Source organism: Limulus polyphemus, unplaced genomic scaffold (genome assembly GCF_000517525.1).
Source record: "Limulus polyphemus unplaced genomic scaffold, Limulus_polyphemus-2.1.2 Scaffold98, whole genome shotgun sequence".
NCBI classification, from domain to species: domain Eukaryota; kingdom Metazoa; phylum Arthropoda; class Merostomata; order Xiphosura; family Limulidae; genus Limulus; species Limulus polyphemus.
In genome coordinates, this window is record NW_013665708.1 from 718,962 (window position 1) to 742,265 (window position 23,304).

At 34.8% G+C, this 23,304-nt stretch overlaps 1 protein-coding gene across 3 annotated transcripts in view; it reads right to left on the reverse strand.

Annotated features, from left to right (window-relative positions):
* Nucleotides 1–23,304, reverse strand: part of LOC111088544 (uncharacterized protein C20orf85 homolog) — a 72,892-nt gene that overhangs the window by 37,934 nt on the left and 11,654 nt on the right. For 2 of the 3 annotated variants that reach the window (XM_022399020.1, XM_022399014.1), the window contains exons 1-2: nucleotides 3,995–4,356; nucleotides 2,954–3,132 (exon numbers count right to left, since the gene is read on the reverse strand). The gene's annotated coding sequence lies outside the window, so the exon portion shown is untranslated. Of the gene's footprint in view, nucleotides 1–2,953; nucleotides 3,133–3,994; nucleotides 4,357–23,304 lie in introns of those variants that run through there. The other variant, XM_022399027.1, reaches the window with a different exon arrangement.

A 23,304-nucleotide genomic window follows, 5' to 3' on the forward strand; every position in this document is an offset into this window, starting at 1 on the left:
AAACAAGACTTAAAGTTAAAGACATCGTATTGCATTACTTTCTCAAGTTACAAATCCCCTATTTTAACTACAATATCTAAAAGCTGTAATATTTAGGAGAGTCAAAACAGGGATTTGTAGCTTGAGTAAATAATGTCAACACTAAGCTTGTTTGTTTATTTTTTCGATTGCATTTTCACTTTAAGTTAGCTATCTTGTTTCTTTATTTTTGAAGATCCCTATTCCCCCTTTTAAATTAACAATTTTTAATAATCTTGTTTTTTATGTCATCATAGACATAAATCTGTATAATAGCAACACTGTTCTGTTTGAAACAGTTTAGTTTAATGAAATACATAGTTGGTGTATGATGCTCTCTCGGGAAACAATGACAACCTTTGGACTGGCTTCTTGCAGATTGGATGACTACTGCTCCTGATATCATTGATAGTGGTACTGTATGTATGATCACTATGACACATAGAGATCAACATACTATATGTTATGTATATGCTAGCAAAGTATATATAGCTAGTATATTTATATCCTGTAGCTATATGGGGAGTCTGTAAACACTGTATTGAAAGGACTACTGAACTATACCGGAAAGGTACATGGACTGGATTTTGTAACCGCATGAGTTTTATACATGTATGCACATGCAATGCATGTTGGCTAGTATTTATATCTATATATATACATGCAGACTTTATAGTTTTTTAAGTTGTAAAGCCGTATATATAGCTAGCCATATGAACTTTCCAAGTTGTAAAGATGCATGCATATATAGTCAATGCAAATATCAGACAATGTGCAGTAATATATAACATTTGTATACAAATAAGCATTTGAAATATTTCTTATAGTTGTTATATTTCCCCATGTTCTCTTCCTCCTCGTCCTTTGCGCTGGACATAGTAAGGCAGTCATAGTTTTGCTGTAGCTAGCCAGATTTCATCTTAGTGTCGAAACCGTGTTAATTAACAATTATGAACTGATTATATTAATATACCTTTTTTCCCCTCTATTTCTAATAGAGTTTGGATTGTGACACTTCTACCACCCTAAATTCTGGTGTGCCGTCACTGCTGCACACTTTATCCGAAACTAACTATTTTCCAACTAAAATATCTAGCTTCAAAATTTCTGCCCCACTTTCTCCTAGAATTGCCATCATTTTCATCATCTCCTGCTTGCGCGATTCTTACCATTCCTTATAGTCAGTTTCAAGTATGGCTATTTAATGTGCAACATCTTTAAAATTCATAATTACGCAGTTTTGGCTATGATTCAACGCTTACCATCAGCCATCACCGTGATTGCCAATCTGATGCTCGAAACCGAGCTTGGTGCTACCTTTTAAAGTATTGATTAAAGATTTCTGTTATGGGAGACAGCCTAGACGTGGAACATGGCCGAACTCGATCATGCACTGGTAAAAACAAAAAAACTGTGATCCTGTAATCAGCGTCGTGTCCAAGGAGCAGGCACCCTATATATAAACAAATGATATGCGACATCAATACAGTTGTAACGATAAGTTAATAATCGCTATGATACATGAGTCATACCTGCCATATAAACATTAAATTACATCCACGTCCTGCACGCAGCTATGTACATATGCATATAGTAGATTACATTGGGTAACCAAGAAAAAAAAACACATCTCTGCTGCTAGAAAAAAATGCAACAAGGTTTCGAGTTATGATAGCTTTATTCAAAATATTCTTATCCATGCTGCTTTGTTAGAGACGAATTAGATCATTTAGCTCTTATTGTGTGATCAGATGAGGCAGTTTATGTTAAGGTGCCACAGAAATAGAATTATTAGATGAAGAGGATGAAGATAATTCGTTGTCATCTTCGTAGGATATATTTTCTGTTTCCCAGTTCACTGGTGGATGTGGTACTAACATGTGGTCTGGGAGTACTAACAGCAGTGAAGTGGTGACGACAAGAATTATCGTAGATTTCGTGAGTCCGGGGGGTCGGCAGTAGGCAGAGTTTGTGAAATCCAGAGGACTGTAATAGGCAGAGTTCGTGAAGTCCAGGGTCGGTATTAGGAAGAGTTCGTGAAGTCCAGAGGTTTGTAGTAAAGTAAAGTCCAGGGGTGGAATGTTCTAAGCAGGGAATTTATACAGACATAATACTAAATGTCATCAGAGCGGATCTGTCAAGCCTATCAGACATCATAGGAAGGATTGAGAGCTCTAGAGAGTGAGAGAAAGTAGGCCTAGGGGTGTAGAATGTGAAGATACTCGAGGCCAAGATGCCTGAGCATCTCCGAACAGTTTGATCTCAAAATAATTATATACCTAGTATATTTGCAATATTACAATTTTATCCAATGTGCCGAATAGAAAGAATGGCATAACGTACGTGAACGATTATGGTTCGTTGCAATGCATTATGATTAGTTATGATATTAAGAACTCTGTGATAAAATATTATACAAATAGCATACTTAAAGTGTGTTACTTTGACCAATTTGAATCCTAAATTAGTATACGTTTATTGTAAATGATTTACATTTCTAGAGCACTTAAAGTATGAGATATTATTCTAAAAATATGCACAATAGAACTTATACTCCTAATAGTATAATGCTGATATATTTAAACCCTTTTATTAGTAGTAAACTATTAGTATTGTATAATTTTAGTGTATTATACATCTACGAAGAATATAATTATGCTTGTATTTCAAGTACATGTGAATATACCAATATTATTTTTTGAAACATATTAATGTAATCAAAGCACAAAAATATACTAGTATCGTACTTGAAACATATATGTGCCTTGTACTCGTAACACATTGTTGAAACTGGTATTCTGTGTATATTTAGATAAGCGTTATCTCTATTTTGAGTACATGACCAAACTATATTCAACGTTTAAATTAAAATGAATTAAATTAAACTTTCCTTTTACAACATTAAAAGTTCATTTGCTTTTAAACTTAACTTTACCTCTTATGTTTGCCTGTCTACAACTCCGTAAAGACCCAGATGAGGATTATATCAGCTTGGTGCACTCTGTATAAAATGTGAGGCCATCGCTTATGCCGTGGTAACTTGGAGGCTGGACTTACGATCTGGTTAGGGCTGCTTGGAGCACTTAACCCCAGTGGTCTCTAGTGGTTAGAACCCTAGAAGTCCACAAGTTTGTTTACATGTACAGTAAGCTTTTTATCACGAAGTGCCATATTATTGAAAAAAAAAAGTTAACGTTCTTTGCCAAAACCATACACACAAAACATAAAATGTTTAATCTCATACTTTTGCTAATTTAACTTTACTGTCTGCCATGTTGTTCGTCGTTCTGTACTATCTGATATCAACCAAAATTTTATCGCTACTTGCGGGGTATACTTAATAAATTAATCGACAATAAAATCAGAAGAATATATTTTAACTTTCACTGAGATATCGGTGGATGTTCACATTTCTCAGCCTCCAGTGAAAAGTTTTATAACGCTAAAATGTTTGAAAGAAGTGGTCCTTGAAAAAAAAAAGTACCTTTAATTCAGTAATTAATTTTTAAAATTCCCTACAAATCGAGATAGCTAAATGACCAAGGAAAAAAACTGCTTAGAATCAGTACCAGGAGCCAGTACTCTAATTGAGGGACAACTACACAAAAAGCGTTCACAAAGACCTACCTCAAAGCTTTTCATATGGTTAGTTTGACGAAGATTAAACCATTTTCTATACTATATTTTTGAACTGGTGTTTACGCTAAAAGAATAATAGCCTAATCCAACATGCCTAAACAATACCTGAAGGCTAGAACAGCACTGGCTCACAAAATCTTTTCTGATTCTGAATCACTTTTCAACCATCATAATCATTCTCTTATATAACTTACAATTTTTGAACTAACTACTCTAAAAATGTTACAACATTCTACAATAGACTACACTTTTGTTTGATTTCAAGAAATATCGGTACACTTCATTAAAATTTGTAACAATGGACAGTTTTGCAGTATTATGATTATTTTATATTTACCGTTTAACAAGTTCGCTAATAGCATAGCCATAAAGTCCACGACGATCGATCGATAGAGAAATTGATTTAATATGTTTTGTAGCAATTTAGTCTTTTGAAAATAACGATTTTTCCATACAGGTTTTTAGCAGTGGTATTTAGAATTGTATTTTCACAATACACTGAAATCTAGGTTTCAAAGAAAGTGAGTTGCCATCTGGCACCTATAAAAACACGCTCTCGACAAGCCCGAATGTCTATCAAAAATGACTGTCTGCGTCGCGTCTGCCTTCCAACTCACACACAGAACCATGTAAATTATTGGTTTGTTTACATCGCCTGTTCGTTCCAAAACCTACGCGTACTTGCTACAGCCTCGATTTCCGGGTGTCAGCCTTCGAGTGCTAGACTTAAGGCCAACTTTCCCTTCTGGAAAAAATTTCAACTGTTTTTATATCATCATCCAAAGTTAGTTCACGGCGCTTTGAAAATAGAACTTGGTGTCTGGCCCAGAAATATGTCACGAAAAAAACAAAAACAAAACAACAATACAAAAAATGGATGTATAAAAATGTTGGTCTTCCTATCATAAGGTATACTTAATTTTATACTGATATTTATTAATGTGTGTTCCTGGAGTTACCGGTTTGTTATAACTAAAAATTGATTCGTTTCGTTGTTTGTTTTATACATTAGTTTTATAGATGACTTCTTGCCAGAAACTGTTCACGTGAGTTGCCAAAAGTTGTTTTTACGTGAAAGCAGGTGCCGAGTGATATTTAGCTGGTTCCTGGTATTATCATAGTTTAACACATTATGTGGTATCACGTTTATATATATATATATATATATGTTCCCTTTGTTTTTAATTATTTTTAGTGGCAGGAGAATGGCTCTCATTGCAAAATAAATGGTGTTTATTTTGACACAATTCCTTGACAAAAAGCAAGTGGGGTATTTTTATTAATCTAGGGGAATAAATATACGTCAGTTTACCCATTGAAGACTATACAAAATATGAATCCAAGAACAGAAGAAATTATAAAATTCAGTAACATTATTTATTTCACCGTACATATATATGTTGTAGGTCTGGGTAATTGAGACTATTTACATTTCTGGTAAGACTAGTATACCCTATAAGCCCACGAACTGCTGAATTAGCTGATTTTTCGTGATTTTAGAGTACATTTAATGAGAATGTGAAAGATGGTACACCTGATATATATATATATATGTATGTATGTATTCTTTAAATTTGTCACGAAGTACGGAATCTTTATTCAACATCAAAATAGTGTGATTTGTAGAAACGGGAGGATTCATTTAGTTTTGATTCAGCTGCAGAAAGTATTTTTAAACACTTTAATTCTGTGTAAGAGTCCAACGGTTTTGTGTGTATTTTAAACTATCTACAGTATGAAGTAATTCAAAAGAGTTTTCGAACCAGGAAATCTCGCAGACTAGGTGTGACAACGCGAGAACTGTAGAGCTGTAGACTCTGGCCGACTTTTATGTGAAATATTTGCATAGCGAAAAAAGTAGGATGTTCTCTTAACTTTCCTTCAGCGTTTTTAGTTGTTGTTTTTATTGAAAATAACACTGGAACTATTTACTTGTCTCCTAAGTAATGCGCCAATCGCGTTGTACTTTGTTGATTCAGTGGAAGCTACTTAAAATTTATAATAAAAAAAATCATTTTGATCTAGGGGTTAGGGGCGTGTCCACTGGAATGGTATGAGGGCAGGCCCCATTGGAGAACTCTGAACCCCAGCAATGCCATCTGAGGTTTATTATTTCAAGACTTTTGAATTATCTACATTGTGACTCTCATTGACATGAAAATGCTAATTTTTTCTGCCTCCCAAACTAGCTTTAGCCCCGTTATGCCACCTTATGAAACATATCTTAAAAACGCCACTGCTATGAGTATATGTTTAATATGTTTGTTGTAACTAAAAAAATAAAATCATATTTTCAATTAAATACTATTTCAGGTCGTGATTATTAAAAGGTTACCTCAAGTACTCAGTATTTAGTTAAACAAAACACAGAACTTAAGTTTTAACTCTTCTTGTTACTTTTTTTAGGATTAAAAATTTTACAGAAAATTACGACAATCGGCCTCTCCAAAATTGCTCTTTTAAATGTTTTGTTTATCTATAGCGTTCTTATTTAGTAAGGAAGCCAAGAACAATTTCAGCATGTTCAGTGGTTGTTGGGTCACCTTCTAGCTATTGTAAATCATATCTACACAATATGAATAAATTAATTTAGTTAACTTAAAATCTGATAACAAGAATTAGTTTTTACGTTTAGTCTTGTTGATGTTTCATTATCTATAAAGTCAGCTTACAACTGGAATTATTTATATATCTATATATCTCGCCCCCCAGTGTCACAGCGATATGTCTTCGGACATACAAAGCTAGAAACCGGGTGGGCAGAGCACAGATAGCCCATTGTGTAGCCTTATGCTTAACTTCAAACAAACAGTTAATTCTCAGGTTTAACTTCGCCTTTTATCATCACCATGTGTGAGAAAAGTGTGTTTTTGGCATCTGGTAAATTGTTAATGGATTATACTAATAGTAAGTTCTGTAGCTCACTGCATTAACTTGGTTCTTTGAATCATAGGATTTATAATCTACAATTTATCAAACACATTATTGTTAACATACAGAGTGTCGAGTACATTATATTTAGGGCTTCTGTTTTTCTGTGTTTATTTTTAGCTGTTTTATAGATATCTTAAAATCGGTGTTTTTCGGGCTTTTCATTTTTAGTTTTATGTAGTTTTCGCTTTTAATACCGTAATGAGTATACTAATATGCTTTATATTCTCTACACATTATTTTATGTGAGCAGTATCAAGTACAAAACATGGTTCTGTTTATGTTAAAGCTTTGCAAGAGTAGCCATTATTTTATATGAAATTACGAAAGCAAACTGTTCTTTAACGGAAGAAACGTGTTCCTTTTCCTTCAGAGTAATATTCCAAGGCAATGTAGTGATAAAAGTAGCTACAGTTAAATTATAATACTTAAGGACATTGTTTATTATATACGTGTTATTAACCTGCGTTCGTAGGTGGATGTTGTATCACCATACAAAAAAGTAGGCTTACGTTTTACCGGAGACCTCAAGTCTCAAATTTCTTGTTTTTAAAGTATATTTTCTATTTATGAAGACAAACGGTAGTGTGTCGTGCGGCCAAAACAACCTGTAGGACACACTATGTGTTATTAACAGGAGTAACAGTTTAGCGATTTTCCACCTTCTGTAGCTCGAACTGTGGTAATCCAAACTATCACATATTTTTCGTGAATATGCTGGACTGGAATCTTACTTCACATACAAAGTTTCAATACAATCCATTAAGATATACACGAGATATAAAACCTCCAAGTTTCATTGAATTTTTCCTTTTTCTTCTTTTTCACACCGAAAGTACGGACATTTTATTTGATGGAAAACATACTTAACGTTTATGGATTTTTGTTCTAATTTGGTACACAGATAGAACTTTACAAATTACAATTAGGTGTCAAATTTGGTCAGAATGTGAGCTACGTGTGCAAAGTTACTCAACAAAAATAATTAGCGTAAATAATGATGCTTGATACCGCTCTACCGGGTGCACGTGGGTGATGACAAGAAACTGTTAATTTAGATTCCATGGCGTTACTATAAAGGGAGCTAGAGAGGAAAACTCTACCACAATATATTTTAGAGAATCTGGTTGGTTTTTTAAAGTATAGGTCTGTTCCGAATAATAGGGTTGTGATCCTAAAGCTAATGTTGGTTACTATCGAATGTCACTTTCTTGCTGTGGTTTGTTGGTGTGTATGGACAAAAAGCCATAATATCTAATAAAAAGAAAGAATCATCAATAGCCGCGGCAGGATTAGAGTAACGTAATCTATGAGACTTTTTTTTTCCTTTTTATTAGTTATATTTTCGTGCCCCAGCAATACTAAGCGTGGGACGCGTATATACCAGCTTCGATTTTATTACTCATCAAGATCTCTACCAGCCTACCCTTCAGTTGAAATTCTTTTAGACAGGATTTGAGTAAATTAATCTATGGGACCTTGGGCGTTGTCAAATACATCAATCGAAGAAGTTTGTCTTCATGAGTCCAAAACTGTAATTAGATCTCAAATCGGTTAAGAGATGACGGAGCTATGAGCTAAAAGTTTATACCTTAGGTGTGAAAAAATGTGCGGTCAAAAAAGGATTGAGCGTGCGACTTAAAGGAATGAAATTAAAATTGTCGGCCAAACTGGTAGTTACACTTATAGCATTGATTAGAATCTTACGAAAAAAAATGAATCCTATTGAAATTTAACTGAACGAGAACTTTCAACCAAAATTCCCATCACAGGAATTAATATTCGTTTTGTCACTATTTTGTATATCACTACACTTTTAAAACAACTGAGGATAAATAAAATAACCCACAGTCAAGAGGAATTTACAGTTCAGAACTGCCACCAACTGTAAACTGTTGGGAAAGTGTTTTGTCTTACACAAGTCGATCCACTCGTCTTAGTTGGCTTCTCAGCAAAGTAAATATAGATAGCCCCAATGAAACAAAACCTATTCCATTGAAAATCGTAGATCCAGGTCTCTTTCTGTGCCTGTGGAGAACACAACTTCCTCACTGCACGTGGGGGAACACACAGAGATTAGTACACAGTAGAGTTTTTTATCTCGAAACGCCAGAGCATGTTTGAGAGATAAGGACATGCAGTTTTCATAAAATATTATACTGCCATTTCACGATGAAAAATAAATCAGTTGCTTGGAAAGGAAGAGTCGTACAGCCCATTTACGTTCCTCGACCAAATAACTGTCCTAGCTTGTGACTATCAAATGGTCATCATAAAAATTCATCCCCACATTTTGTTGAAATAAACCACTCTTGACCACAAGGGTCATACAGTGGTTTCAGTCGTCAGTTTTTCAACAAAATATTATGTGATCATCCCTTGCAGATTCGTCACCCACTTCAGTGATGCATGATCCATACACAGAGCTTCTTGCCATACACGTCATTTTGATAGTGCTTCATAAATACTACAAATGCAAGCAGTTCTTTTTTCATTGTGTAGTTTCTGCATTCGTGGCTGTGAGCATAAAACTCTTGTATGCTATCACTCATTCAGCCCCATCCTGCACTAGTAACAGCATCATCCTAATTCCACTATCACTGGCATCAATATCCAACAGGAACCCACAATCCTATTGTGGATATACCTACACAGGAGCTTGCACTAATGCATGATTCAAGGACAGGAATATGAGCTTGCACTTTTTGTTCCACCTGAAATGCACATTAGCTTTACCATGAGTGGACATTGGTGCAAACATTTTTAAAAAATTGCCATGAAACATTGATTATATGACTGATCCAAGGAAACTTCAAACTTCTCATCATTTCAAGAATTGGGGGCAGTCTCAAACTGCTGTGATCTCTGAAAGGTTAGACAAGATGCCTTCTCTAACAATGGTATGAGCAAGAAATTATGTTTGTGTGTGTGCATTAGTACACACTTCCCAGGTCTCAATTTTTTCCTGCTATTCTTATGCACTGCAAAACCATGTCCAGGTTTGTCACAGTAGAACATTTAACCAAGTACCAAGACATCATCCACATATACCAGGCATCACTCCTATTATAGATCTTTTAGCTTAAGCTTCATTAGCCTCTTGAAACTGACCAGAGAATTACACAAGCCAAAGAGTATGACTTTGAACTCAAACAAGTCATCCTACATACTGAAGACAGATTTGAATGCTCTCGTCAATCGGTTTTGTCTAACAGGTTTAAAGTGCTGAACCATTGGTACCTTCCAATGCATCCAGGCATTCATTTGCTCATGGTGACAGAAAGGCAGCAAAGTGCCTCATACCATTCACTCTATGGAAATCAACATAGAACTTGTTAATGAATGTTCAAAGGGTCGGTCATTGGACGAATGATGTATTGGAAAATGGAATATTGACTATAATTCCAAATGGACTACGTGTATTTTTCATAAAGTGTTGCAAGCTTTTAGTAAAATATACAAGTCTGCTTTACAAAGAATTCAGGTGTGTTACAAAACTATTTGTACTCAAGATATATTTGTGAACTAATGTTGTCAGTCTGAGTCGGAGTGTAAAGTAATGTTCATGTGAAGAGTGAAAATACTTTTGTCTGTCTTACAGCTTACATATTGCACTTGGATAACCTCTAGAGCCTCTGAAATACATATTTACAGTTTTTCAATATTCTTGTATATCGTAACTGGTATTTACTCTACTCTTCTATGAACTTCGACTAAATCAGCAATGTTGAGTAAAATGAATGGTTGATAACTCTGACGTTAAATACTTAATACTGTGTTAAATGGTACTCTATAAAAGGTTGTATAATGTGCACATTTATCCCATCTGTGCACTTATGATTAATGCCATCCTTCTTCCCGATAATCACCGCTGGAGATGACCATACACTCTCAAAGAGCTGTAAGATCCTGCTCTTTAACATTTGTGTTATCATAGAGCTGGCTATATCATCAGTGTAGTTTTTATTGGGTTCTCATCGCCTGTTTCTCTGTGATAGCGAGAGATTATAATTTTCCCCAATTGGCCATACAGTTCAACATACTTAGCAGTTCTCCTACACTTTGCCACTGTGTCTAATCTGCTGCTACAACCATCAACTAAGATACTCAGATGCACTGTTAGTGCCGGATTGATTTTTGACTGTGCAATAGAAGCAACACTATATTAGAGCCAGTATCAGTCATCTCCAGTGTGCTTAGTTGATTTTATGGATTATTGATGATCCATAATTATAGGTCAACACTGGCACTCTGTCCCCCATTGCACCAATCACAATCCATGCTACTGCTGCTTGCTTTCCAACAGAAGATAGTATGTATCATGCATTGGCTGAGTTCGTTCTGATTGCCACTGAATGTTTCAACCAAGAACTCTATTGCTCCACAGTACATTCTTGCCATCATATGCAAAATACCATTCAACCCTAAATGAGCTGGGTTGACATCACACTCTTTGGCACAAATTGTCTGCTGTGCTCTCCCGAGTTGGTACCCATAGTCAACTCAGGACCCATTAGTTTTCTAGAGTCTGAACAAAAGCTCACTTCTGGCTCTTCTACGCTTGCTAATGCAGTCAGTTGGGATGGAGTGACACATCTGTCAGGTACCTGACGATGACAAAACCTTGTCGAAACGTTGTACATTTGCTGTTATGTTGAACTTATATTAAAGTTTTTCTTCATTATTCATTCAAGCCGTCTCCAAGCATTATTAAGAGTACGATTATGTTTCTCTCCCTCTGAACTTTAAGTTCATCAGGAAGAAAGATAAAAACAAACACAGTCAAAGTCACAATACACTAAACAAGACAAAACAAAGACAAATGTTTGTGATGGGTGCGTTGAACTGAAAGTCAGGTGTGAAGAAACCTTTAATAGATTAACCTTACCATCTCCCTTATTTGCTACACTAAAAGAAAGCTAGAATGTAAGATAAAAATAACCCTGATAAGTTATGCAAAATTCAAACACTAACTTTGAACAATGCAAAAGTTAAATTCTAGAAAAATTAAGGTTACAGTTCACAAAAAGTTGGCAAAACCTTGAAATTACTAAAGTTTATAAAAAAATTACTCTACAAGAGTAAACATGGTTTTGAAACCTAAACACAATAACATCAATATATTCAAGTTCACGACCACACCTTGCACACGTAATCTTCGCCCATAATAACTGAGTGCAAGGGCGTGTCAGCCCCTGGCCATTATCCTTATAAATTTCATCTGTCCATCTCAGAATGTTATGAGTTATCTTTCTTGCAAGAAAACATGGCTAACTGCTAATTAGTGAACTAAATGTCTTGTGAGCACCAGGAAAGTTAAGTTGTTTACTTAAGCGACTCTCTGTGTACAAACCGAACTGAAAGAGAAAACTTAGAAAATATCATGTTAATTAATGGGGGGATCTAAGTCATAGAACAGTCCTGTGTGACACATTTAACTTGCGTTTTATTAGAAGCTATGAATAAAATAGAATCGTTTCCATCTGAATTGTATAGTCGAATACAATAAATAACTGTTGTCACAACGCGTATGTTATTGTTAAGAGGCGTGTTATTGCTCTGATGTAATGTCGTGCTATTTTCGTGTCCTGACGCGGTTCGTTATCATGAAACATTTCATTTTCATGACGGGGTTTGTTATCATAACGCATTTCATTGTCGGGATATGGTTTGTTATCTATCAGTTTTACCATCAGATTGCGAGTAGAGCACCCTAACCACCAGGCCATGCCAGGCCTTGTTATGGAATAGCTTTGTCGAATGTTTTCACTACAAGAATGGTTTTGTACTGTTAGCCTTTCTTACACATTCATTTTCTAGTTAGAGCATCTAACAGTATGCAATATATTGAAATTTTAAAATAAAGATTAGCTATTTTACATTAAAGATTTCATTTAGGCCTTCCTTTAGCATCCTATAGGGTTTATATCACTTAAACTTAATTATGTATGACTCGAAGAGAAAATTTGGTTAACTATAAGCTAATTTAATTTTCTATATGAATGCCTATACAATAAATGAGTCTGGCATGTCATAGTGGTTAGGTCGCTCGACTCGCAATGTGCGGGTCGCGGTTTCGAATCCTTCTCGGCCATGAGGACATTATAATGTGACTATCAATCCCACTATTCGTTGGTAAAAGATTAGCTGAAGAGTTGACAGTGGGTGACGTTGAATAGCTGCTTTCCATTTAGTTCATCACTGCTAAATTAGGGACGGCTAGAGTAGATAGCCCTCGTGTAGCTTAACGCGAAATTCAAACCAAAATATGCAATGAACGAATATTTACAGAATTCTGTAATTCGAGGTTGGTTCAAAAATGAAGATTATGAATACAAAACTTGAAAACATGTATATCAAAAATGAGCAGTAAAAATATTTAAAAAATCTGGTTTCGAACACATAAAAAAATCTATAGTGACTTAACATTACCCAAACAATTTTATAGCTTGAACTATATCTTTCTAAATATACCACTTTATTCATTAACAATATTAAATAATGTTTCGAACATAATGGGTAACACGGCACAAAAATATTGAAAAATATATTTTCTGGTTTGGAAGACCCCCCCCAGTGGCACAGCGGTACGTCTGCGGACTTATAACGCTAGAATCCGGGTTTCGATACCCGTGGTGGGCAGAGCATAGATAGCTCATTGTTTAGCTTTGTGCTTAATTACAAACAAACAAACTGTTTTGGAAAATAATTGAGTCTACATGTAAACATGATATTGTGTTCAAGTATTTAATTTGAGAAGATAAAGTCTGATAGGGTGTCTCGTGCCAACATAGAGTTTAATAAAGAACATGGTTATGAACATTTAAAGACTGAAAAAACCTGTAGTAAAATATCTAGAGAATCAGTTAGTGAAAAATACAAGTTTCTTTTTTAATATATATATATATAGCTTAGGAACGTTCATGAAGTAGTTGTTTCAGGTTACAATAAAACCTAATAAAAATACTGTGGCTCAAATACACTATACGATTATGATGCATTAGTTCAATAAAAATGATGGAAACCAAAAATTCTTCCGTATAAAACTGGCAATACGTAAAATAAATAAATAAAAGAAATATAATTTTTTTTTCCCGGGAACATGCTACATTTTGCTCTTGAATCTACTACATATAACTGAGAAAAGATGCTACATATTGGTATTGGTGCCTGTGAATAAAGGTTAAAACATACGATGACCATGTGATTGCATACACACCTATTCTTCTTTTGAGAAAAAGTCGTCCTCTTGTTATCTTCAGTTTGTTTTAACAAAGGCTTTTTCGTAATAAGATCCAAGCATAGACTTTCGCTAATGTTTGACTTATTTTTCACAGGCGTTGATAGGGTGCGAATGCACTTCCGTGGCTTTCCGGATCCTACCTAGCTTGACGTCATGATGATGTGGTGTCACACACATAACTCCATGCCTGAACTTTTACATAGCAGAAAAAGTGCCGAAATTTAGGAGCTATTTAGTTAGCGATTGGATTCAACAAAAATGGGAGCGGGCAATCAAAAGAGGTGTTATATAATAGAAGAAGTGGAACTGGATTCGTGTAACTCACGAAATTCGGACAAATCGAGCGTGACCGACCGACACTCGGCTTTTATTTTGTATATTGATTTTGAATATTAAGTTACTACAGTCGCTAATCCCTCTGAAAACACGGCAGATTAACAACTTTAATATTCAAACAGTTTAATAATTGCAACTTTCGCATAGAGTAGGTAACAGGTTAAAAGTGCATATCGTGTGGTGACAAATATGAATTACAGAATAACTTACGTATTAAAAGATTTATATTTTATAGCTTATTTTTATGCTTCTACGTTTACTGTGTACAGTAGGAAGGCAAACCAGGTATTTTGTGTCTCCTTTCTTTTCTAAAGTGAATTATAAAGTTGATCCAAAATTTTTCAAAATTTTCATACTTATAAAGACATATAGGTTTAATGTAGAACTGTGGTCCAGGAAATGGTAAATCTCTTCCACCTCAGTTCTGACGTTTTTGGCCATTCACCTTATGGTACGAGTGCCTTCTTGTAGGAAATATAACCTGCTCCATAAAAACGGTCAAAGATCTTTTTCCACAGGTGATACCTTGAGGATACATTTACCCTTGTTTGTTATAATTAATCATTAATGATGAGAAGAGCAACATTGTACAATTGTGTAAAAGTACTTACGTTTTCGCACTCTGGAACATATTTACAGTTTTTTCTGAGAGGCCTTAACCTCCAGCAATGGTGCAGTCATCTTGATTATGTATTGTGTATCAAATAAGAATTGTTTTCAATGTGTTTTACAGTGTGTGTTAGTTTTTTCTGAGAGGCCTTAACCTCCAGTAATGGTGCAGTCATCTTGATTATGTATTGTGTATCAAATAAGAATTGTTTTCAATGTGTTTTACAGTGTGTGTTAGTTTTTTTCTGGGAGGCCTTAACCTCCAGTAATGGTGCAGTCATCTTGATTATGTATTGTGTATCAAATAAGAATTGTTTTCAATGTGTTTTACAGTGTGTCCAGTTTTTTCTTTACTCTAAATTCTGTCCGAACCAAATTAATTCAGTTTAACTTCATAATATATTTTCCTTAGAACCTCCTGTTATTTTGCAGATCCTACCAGAATACTTGAAGAGAAATCAGTGAACCAGAAAATCTATATAAATAATACGCTTGTCCGAACCAAATTAATTCAGTTTAATTTCATAATATATTTTCCTTAGAACCTCCTGTTATTTTGCAGATCCTACCAGAATACTTGAAGAGAAATCAGTGAACCAGAAAATCTATAAATAATACGCTTGCATTTGTCAGTTTGTCTGTCCGGAACATTTCTCGCAAATTACTTGATTAAACGCTACAAATCTCATATCGTTCAAAAGGCCTTTTATCGAGGAGTCCAGATTGCATATTGGCTTTGCCATTCATAACCACCTTGCATGTTTTTTTGCTTAGTCAAACTTTTCAATGCACGAGTGTGCTGCACGATGGCACAATGTCGTTATCATCATGTGACGACTGGCTTGAATTTCAACTTTAGTTTTTTATTTGCAAATTATTTCACACAAACAACACCTAACCTGCGTGTAATTTCCTAAAAAATAACATTACATTAAATACAATTGCCATGTGCTTTCTCGACTTAGTTAGGTCTAAAATACGCATGTGCAGTTCGTTCAAAACCATATGCTTATCACTTTGTGAACATTCGTTCAGACATTTCTGCAAATTCAGTTTGCCTTCATTACAAGTTTACATTTACATTATTTTGCAATAATTTGACTTCGGCTCGTTTCATAGACTGCTATAAACACCTTTAAGCTGTTTTTATTCTTTGTTTGTGCGAGTTTCTTTGTTTCAAATCGTAAAACTGTGTTATACACCGAACGCTCATAACTGTGTTTAAAAATACCATTACTATACTTTATTGTTTACTTTACGTGTAGTTTTATTGCATGAAGTTACGTAAGTGTAGTTTTATTAAATAAAGTTACGTATATGTAGTTTGATTAAACAAAGTTACAGCTACGTGAGTTTGTTTGTCTGACCGAGTAAACTTTTTCAAATAGACCAGGATTTATCGACCTAACACATAATGTCTACAAGAAAGCGTAGCTTAAATGCCATGCGTGAAAATGACAGAATAAGAAAAATTCAATTAAAGAGCATGAAAATTAACATAAATGTTTTGCGGATCGTGGGTAGTATTTAATATAAAAGCTCAATCAATTTTAACATAAGTTATGTGAGACATTTCTATAAACAAATCTTCAATACCTTTTATACCTTGCCTTTAGATTAAAAAAGTAATTATGAGAAGAACTAAGAACCTTAAATTTAAACGATTCTTGATGTTATAAAGAAAGAAACCGTTTGGCTCAGCGGTAAGTCTGAGGGCTTATAAAGCAAAAAATCGTGTTTCAATACGCACGGTGAGAAGATCACAGATTAGCCCAATGTGTAGCTTTGTGCTTAACGACAAACAAACATAATGACAAAAAAAAAAAAAACGTTAAAAATCAAGCATGCGCGGAATCTTCCCAGTTATTACGTCAGCTTGCAGCATTGTTGCGAATTTGGAATGTGCCATCGGGCTGTTGCTGGCATAAAACAATTTGAAAAACTCTAAACGTTAAAATATGACGTCTTATCAAGCAGAATGTTAGCGCCAGAACAAACGACCGATCTTACTTGCTTTTACAAACAGTTAATTTGTCTTTTGGAATAACTACTTTCACTTTCAGAATACCATGCAGGTAGCGATTTATCTAGCTGACGCCAGGCCCGTCTGGTGTTCAGGGTATTGTATTGCTTGCCAGGTGATGTCACAATTGTTTTGTGAATATCGTGTCAAGAGTTTGTTATTAAACACTTAGGGAGCTCGCGGATTTATTTATTTGTTTTTTTACGTCGGATTGTATTTTAATTTCTTCAGGCCATCGTTAAAAGTGAACAATGTAGTTGCGATTCAGTTATGGCAGGTTTTTTGAATGTCTAGACAGTAAAATAAAAATAAGATAATTCAAGGAAATGGAAAGATTCGTCGATTTGTTTGATTATGCTTGGAGGGGCGTATTACACAAACCTGGCGCCAGATTTTCTCTGGCCCTGATGCAGAGATTTACTCATAATAATACCCCCTAATTCTTAGTTTACTTTTATAGGCAGTATGGAAATGGCAATATATATATATATACATATTTAAAAAAATAAATGCCAAATGGATAAAAACAACAATTCTATAATATATTTGAGATATGAATATTGAATATTTTTGGGGACCACTTGTCACTAGGGTCCTGGTGCACTGCACCCTTTGTATCCCCACTAGTACCGGTACTGAACTAGTATGAAACCATTACGCGGCTGACAATCAATACAAGTTTTTCTGGTTGGTCAATTTTGTTTTAAGGTGTAGACTGTGAGTGCGGCACACCACGGCGGTTTGTCACGATTTCTGATGAATAATAAACAACAGAACAACTTCCATGTTCTGTTCATTTATATACAGATGACATGTACGAACACAAACTTACTCAACATTGATGGATGATTCCACGAAACTTGATTCCGTGAAGTAACTGAAATACAGGTAAGCTTATTTAGACACACAGACACCAAAGATATAACTAAGTTACATAAATCAACAGTTAAAAGTGCTATCTTCGTAAAAGAAAGTTAACAACATAAAAATCCAAAGATACATCTATACCACTGCTTGTTTGTTTTATGTAATTTCAGATTTAATATATTTTTTCTTGTTATAACAGATGCAAAAATTGCATCACCCCATCCATCTATCTTTCTGTCTGTCTATTTCATTAGCGGACCTAAATAGGGTTCAAAAGGTTCGTCTAACACCACTTAAGAATTCATTGCGCTATATGTCTTTATAAAAATAAGAGCTAAGATCAGTAAACAAAAACGTCAGTAACAGACCTTTTCGCTTACGACAACAATAAACCTGACGGCAACGAAGTGAAAGAGTTTGGGGCATTTTTCACTCAAGCCTTGGGATGGATTGACTCATCTAGAGCAAAGTAAAAAATTATGACTTCTAGAAACTTATAGCTTATATTTCAGATTAACCCTTTTTAGAGCGTGACTTGTACGTGAAGTACGTAGTAGGAATTTATAATGTTTAACTTGCAAAATGGCATAATGTTTACGAATGCTCAAATCGTTTGAACTGTCACGCAGAAATAAGGTTACTTCGTATATCACCAGTATCAAAAATTTTAATCTTATCCAAAAATCTGTGAAAATCAAACGGTTAAATTCCCTAACTGGCAAAGCATGGCACCCATCATTTACTATGATAGCTTTTAGGCGTTTGCTGCACAGTACATTTTCGTAATTCAACCTTATTTTCATAAATAAAATTCATATTCACTGTATACACAAGAGCCACTTGTTACGTATTCGATTACTTACAGCAGAGACTCTCAAACTGAACAGAATGCAGGTTTTGAAATCAAAAATACTATTAGGTTTTAATATGGTCTGAAATTGTTATGATGGCTATAATGAAAGTAAGTTCCTGAAGTAGCTGATTCCATTTTGTTATAAGATAAATTTAAGTTCTGAATGTGCTTATCGGACATTGTTGATATATTTATCTAATAAGAAAATCTGTTTGCACTGTTAATGCTGTATGTTATCACTGTTGGTACGTGGAGCTAATGTCGATGGTACAAGACATAATTAACATAAAAAAGCATAAACTTTTAATAAGCCCTATCTGAGCTTTCCACGTGCATATGCATACTACTCTCCTCACTTATCAGACTCACCCTCTACTTGCATAGACTCGCTAGTATTTTCTTCCCTTAAAATTAACAAAAATGATACCGCACATTCTTCAATCGTGCCAGAAAAAACAATCGCATTCTTCGCATTAATGGGTAATTGAAAAAAAATTAATTTTTGTTACAAGGTTTTTCTTTTTTTAAAAAATTAGGCCTGGGTTTGTAATTTTAAAAAATTAAACAAAAAAGTGCTACAAGAGCCTGAAACGTTTGAGAACCACTGACTTACGGTATGGAAGATATATAAAACGGGTTACTTCACGCATGCGCAATGTAATAAAATCAAAAGATCTATTATTATATCTTAAAATTCATTTCAAAAAATTATATAATCAGAAGGTAAATATGATATTGTGTGCTTTAAAATGCCTGCTTTAATTTTAGGTCAGTCATTTCCGACTTTGCATTTTCGGTATTCAGAATTGCACAGAAGTATGCTGTAATTCTATGTAAAATATATCTGATTCTGTGAGCATGATGAGGCGCTGACTGAGGAAGGGGAATGTAAATTTAGTTTTGTGTGTCTATATGAGAAGGGGGAGTTTGCGTACTTTATTTTCGGATTAAGGTTATTTTTTGTACTTCATAAAAAATAAACGTTTTTAGAACTTAACCATAATTAATGTCTCCTGTTGTCTTTTAGATATTCTAAATCAATAAATTGCATTGACGGCTGAAACCCCACCCCAGACGCTGTTGGAGAAGCTTACTGCACTCTTTTATGCCCTTTTGCTGGGATGGGGGTGGTGGTGATGTATTTAACCTCTACCCATCCTCTTTCCACATGTGCTGTGTTCAGCTTCCTCAAATATGGTAAAAACAACCCTGTCGAACCTCCCTGGAAAACATCCTGTTTCTTCCACTGCGTCTACGTTCAGTGTAACGCAATTACAGTAGTTACCGCAGTGAATGAAGTATCACTTGAAAGTTTGTTTGCAATGTTTGCTAAATTTCAAAACGGTTTCGTTACCAATTTCAAACCTTCGTTTTACAGGCCTAACTTTCCAATCCGTATAATGGCTTGATATATAAAGGCATATCATGCATTTTTCACAATTTTTTATTAATATTAGGATTGTTAAGATTTTTTTATACAGTTTGATTCTATACAGCTTTAGCATGAATATGTGATCCAGAAAATCCTTGTGTTGTCTCCTTCATGTTAAATTTGTTTATTTGTTGTTCTCTAGCAGATAGTATCTACTGTGCACATGTAGATTTTGGCTGTAACTTTACACATTGTGTTTGAACAAGTCAGCGACAACAATGTCCTTCACTGGCCGAGTTGGTTCTAAAGGTTACAACCTGTGCTATGATGTAAGAGAACGAATAGTCACATGGTAACGCGAGTCATTCTGGGTAAACCTGACGTTTTCCTATTAGTATAAGGAGTTACATTCACATCAGATTTGCCAAGTTCTAAACGTAGTCAGCTTACAGAAAAATATCTCGAGAGAAGACTTCTGTGATCTAATTCAATGAAGAACGACTGCTAAAGGTAAAGAACGACTACTTAGCGTCTATGCAAGTAGCCACACTATGTGTTGTGCTTTGAGATATACAATAATGATTTCATCACGTGTTCACTCTACTTATTTTCTTAGCTCAAACTCAGTCATTTAATTAAACTCAAATTTATTTCACAATGTTCCTGATCGATCCTCCCGTTATAAAGCGGACCTATCTAGCACTCGTACGGAAATCAGTTTCACCTGAGAATACCACCAACTCTTAGTTAGAAAAGTCCCCCGGAGGGATAGGGGTAAATATATGAACTTACAATGTTAATTTCCGGGGACCGATTCCTCGCAATGGATACAGCAGATAGCCCAATGTGGCTTTGCTCTACAAAAACGAACAAATCAATAAACAATAGCTAGAGAAAAAAAAAAGTTACACAGTAATGGAAAGTTACTACTTTATATTAATAAAGACGAAAACAGTTTTGTGGTAAATTTGGCATTTTTTTTCTTGCAAACTGTTATTTTTTTTAATTCGTGCTCAAATGTCCAGTTTTGCTTGTCTGTTTACTAAGGAATTCAAGAAATATAAACTGTTAACGTCTTTAGATCACAAGTCACAGTCTGACTCGTGCGTATTTGTGGTATAATATTCATATATAATACACTTACAATAGTGACAAAATACGTCACAGAAATTTTTCTACTTTTGATTATGACAGCTTGATTTTCCTTTTTCTGAAATTGGAATTTACAGCTTCAGAGGTATCTTGTGCGCACGTGGGATGAACATCCATGACAGAGACCACTTGATTTAGATATATCCATTCCTGAGTTTCTATTTCTAGTTCAGGGAAGTTAGTCAGCAACATTCATGACAGAGACCACTTGATTCAGATATATCCATTCCTAAGTTTTTATTTCTAGTTCAGGGAAGCTAGTCAGCAACATCCATAACAGAGACCACTTGATTCAGATATATCCATTCCCAAGTTTCTATTTCTAGTTCAGGGAAGTTAGTCAGCAACATCCATGACAGAGACCACTTGATTCAGATATATCCATTCCTAAGTTTCTATTTCTAGTTGAGGGAAGTTAGTCAGCAACATCCATGACAGAGGCCACTTGATTCAGATATATCCATTCCTAAGTTTTTATTTCTAGTTCAGGGAAGCTAGTCAGCAACATCCATGACAGAGACCACTTGATTCAGATATATCCATTCCTAAGTTTTTATTTCTAGTTCAGGGAAGTTAGTCAGCAACATCCATGACAGAGACCACTTGATTCAGATATATCCATTCCTAAGTTTCTATTTCTAGTTCAGGGAAGCTAGTCAGCAACATCCACCGCCATAGGGATTTCGTCCTGCTTTTCTGAAACCGAAAAATGGAACTAACTCTCACTTTTATAACTCTCATTCTACTGAAAGTGCAATACCTTCGTCCGCAGCTTAACACGTTAACTAGAAGCAACGCTTGGCCCATCCCTCTTTTATGAGCTGCTTCACATACTATCATATTTTGAAATTTAAAAACTAAAAGATGGTTGATCATTATTGTGTTTGTATTTATTTCATAGATGTGATTCTTCCCTGGTACCTCCATCACTGAACGTGCTCGACCCTTTGATCCAAATCCCAGTCTCTCGTAAAGAAGATAAGTTACCATAATTGCACACATTTAAAGTTTATAGATCGTACAAATCCAAAATTGTATTTAGCCATAACTTTTGTAAATATTTCAAATAAACAGTTGTTTTACTAATTCCTATAACTGTATTTGTGTATAAATTCTTTTTGAATCAGTGCGTCTTGTACAATAACATTACTTACATTAATATCCTACGCTTCCATTATTTCTATTTAGTAACGAGGAATTTATATTTTCATTTTGCACATAAATATACTTAACCCCCCAAAAATAATTGAGCCGCGCATGTGTGGACTTGTGGTTGTTGTTCTGAGACTGTGGATCTGAAGATTAGTGATTCGCAAATAGTTGCCGCAAAAACGCGCTCCGTATTGTGGGACCATAGGTACACTATAAGTCCTTCAGCCTTATTGCTGGGGACTGGGGACGAAAGAAACAAATCAAAATAATTAAGTAAAACAATAAATACATTTTCCAGGAATGATAAACAAAGTCCCCGGGAGGAAAATGGTAAGGCTGTAGACTTAGAACGCTAAAATCCAGAGCTCAATTTCCCTCGGTGGACATGACAGATAATCCAATGTGGCTTTGTTCTAAAAACATATAAACAATTAATTAATATGCATTTTTTTAAAACCAAAACTTTATGCATTGGTAGTGGAATTTCTCAGCTGATGTTAGATATACAAGGCTGTTTAGTGTAAATGTTAGTATTTAGTTCATTTAATGATCTAATATTTAATGATTATTTAGTTTTCATAACAAGAGCGTTAAAGTTAATTATTTTTAAGGGGATAGTTATAACGTAACTCGGTAAGAGTCGTACAGTTGTGTGGTAGTTCAATTGTTGTAGTATTGTTGACGTCATCTTTCTTGAAGCCTCTAAGTTTTTCTAGTTATGTGAGTATTGTTACATCATATCATCTCTTTGTTTGTAGAAAGTTCGAGGCCTCTGTTGGAAAATATATAAATATAGGTGACCAAGCGAGCGCAAGTCAAGTGAAGTTCTGTCAGAAAAAAGGTTAGAAAACGTGAAGTTAGCCAGCGTGTGAGTGATTAGCCTTAACGGGTGATATCTTAAAGTGAGTTTCATACTTTAACAGAGATATGGGGAATAATTTGTCTTGTCAAAGGATGTTCTAAAGTAATTGAACCCGCCTGTGTGGACTTTGACGAAAAGAAGACAATTATTTAAAGTTCAGGATACAATTGTGGTAACACACGGGGTAATGCGTAAGTGAATTATTCACTGATACTATTGTGATAAGAATAGATAAAAATAATTTGTT